The 2,500-nt window shown below is 49.4% G+C and overlaps 1 non-coding gene across 1 annotated transcript in view; it reads right to left on the bottom strand.

The window, feature by feature from the left end:
• The window catches only part of LOC131931415 (small subunit ribosomal RNA), a 1,846-nt gene extending 1,792 nt beyond the window's left edge, over positions 1-54 (bottom strand). The window contains exon 1 of the ribosomal RNA XR_009384289.1: positions 1-54. This exon is cut by the window's left edge and continues 1,792 nt beyond it. This is a non-coding gene — a ribosomal RNA (small subunit ribosomal RNA).
• Between the last annotated feature and the right edge of the window lie 2,446 nt (positions 55-2,500).

Raw genomic sequence — 2,500 nt, 5'->3', positions numbered from 1 at the left:
GCATGGCTTAATCTTTGAGACAAGCATATGACTACTGGCAGGATCAACCAGATAGCTATCGTTTGCGAGACGTTTTTCCACAACACATCGCGGGACGGGAGACAACGCTCTAGCGAGAGAACGGATCCCGGCATTCCCGGATTTTTTCACATCGGACCGCTCACATTTCCCCCTTCACCGTAAACACGGCGTCGCCGGGAAATCTCTCGATTTGCATCGAGCCGACTGCGTTTTGCAGACCCGTCGCCCGTTCCGAGGGCTGGGCCAGTGCGAGACTTTTATCGAGCCACCAATACTGCTTGGTTGCGTTAGCACTGCGCGTCGCCGCTGGCTTCACGCTACGGACACGTACTTTTACCTTCACTGGCGCGACCTGCGCGCCGAGCCCGCATTTTACCGGGAAGCTAGTCGGGAGACTGAGCCACGCACGGTCAGATCGGGCACATGTCGCTGGCTGCGAGGGAGCGCGGATCCTAGCGTCACATAGAGGCTTCACCGACACTCACCTCCACAATAGTAGATACAGACCGTTTTAACCGCCGTATTTCTGCCCATACCTCTAGTGTTAAACCGAAAAATCGGGTACATAGTCTCGGGGAGGACCGGGGTGCCGCCCCATGAGGGGAGCCCGCACGGAGGGCGCCGGGGGTGCCGCGACCCGGGGGGCGGCGCGGGGGTGTCGGGGCGCATCTACGGGGCTCACTCGCGCGGGCGCCACACTTCCGGGGGGCGCCCCAGGTGGGGTGCCAACTTTGGCGCCCCCGACTAAGGGGCCGCCCCCACTGCGGTTACACGCTTTACGACCACCCACCCGCGTTCCCCACCCCAGGGGGCATGCGAATCACCCGCCAGGGGCGTTCTGGGACCGAGGGCGCCGCTCCGGCACAAGGGGGAGCCAAAACGCCCCGAGTTCCCCCGCGGCCACCTCGACACCTGGGCGGGCGGCGAGGGGTGTCCTGCGATCGGGGTGGGGAGCTCTACCAGAATCACCCGCCAAACTTCACCGGGGGCGTCTCCCGGCGCCCCTGCGCTCGGGTGACGAACAGCGCCCCGGGCTATCCCGGGCGCCCTATGGCGTCCACCTTCGATCGGAAGGGTGATCTCGACTCGGGCTGAGGCGGGCCACAACAATCCGCGGTCACATCGGAGCCGTCCAGGCTAACGAGGCCCCGGCTCACGGGTAACCCATGGGGCTGGACCGGGAGTCCGCCGTTAAAGAAGAAAGAAATGTAGTGCAAACCAGAACCAGTTTTTTTTATTTATTTTATAACTCGACTAATAATCGTCACAAAATTATAAACTTGGTACCTACGGATAGCCCTGGGCCCAACCTAATACAGGATGTCCATAACTATGCGCTAATTAAATAATTAATGGGTATTAAGGTCGGTCTTAGTAAATTGCTATATAAAGTCTAAGACCAGAACCAGTATTTTAAATTTATTTTATAACTCGGCTCCTAATTGTCACAAAATTTAAAAATTGGTACCTATGGATAGCCCTCGGCCCTACCTAATACACCGTGTCCATAACAATGTGGTAATTAAATATTTACTGGGCGTTAGGGTCGGTCTTAGTAAATTGCTATATAAAGTCTATATAAAATTTTACGAATTTAAAAAAAAAATTCCTACCGTCAAAAATAGCGACGCCTAGACCACCACACCTGTTCTGACGTTAAATCCTACTTGCACACACGTGTGGGAATAGATTAGATATCATCTAGAGATAGAATTCCTAATTATTTAATTAAAATAGAGACTCTAGATTTAATAGTTGTGTCATAGTTACATTAAGTCGAATTAGCGAAGCGGAGGCGGGAACTAGATTCTAGATCTAACACTTCGATTGCGATGAAAAAAAAATAGCTTTATTTTAAGGCCGACAAGGCAAATACGGTTTAATTAATATTAAAGAAATAAGTCCGAACACCTACCTTAAGCGAATCATCTACACAACACATGACTAGAAATAATACACGTCCACACGAAGAGCGATTGAAACGGTGACTGCAACGGTGAAAACTTGTACGACGGAAACATGGCGCCTAGGTTATGCCTACTTCCGGTCTGATGAAAATTTTTAATTCATTTTAAATTTTGCGCTCTATTTCGTCCGCGCTTGTCCACTTAAACTCTACAGAAAAGATAGTCTATATAAAAATAATTCCTAGAAGACAATTTTATGAGAGATCACCCACATTTATTTACCCTGCCTGTCTACCTTAGGGTTAGAGTTTGAATTTTTCTAGATTCAAGCCAAATATGCCGTGTCGATTAAACGACGACGTACATAACAGAGCGAAGACAATGAATGGTTCCTTAATTAACTATAATTACGGTCCTAATACAACTACAATTCACCATAGTACTAATATGTATGTGTATTGTTGTTTTGGGAGTTCTGTCATTACATTTTAAATTATAAAAAAAACGGGTTTACGATACACTTCATTACGCCGCCGATCGTGGTTTTAGATTTAAATTTGGTCGGATTCGGT

The sequence above is a fragment of the Physella acuta genome, unplaced genomic scaffold (assembly GCF_028476545.2).
Source record: "Physella acuta isolate Inbredline_101_S28 unplaced genomic scaffold, ASM2847654v3 ptg001961l, whole genome shotgun sequence".
NCBI classification, from domain to species: domain Eukaryota; kingdom Metazoa; phylum Mollusca; class Gastropoda; family Physidae; genus Physella; species Physella acuta.
Note: the sequence above shows the minus strand (reverse complement) of the source record. Positions and strands in the feature narration are given on the sequence as shown.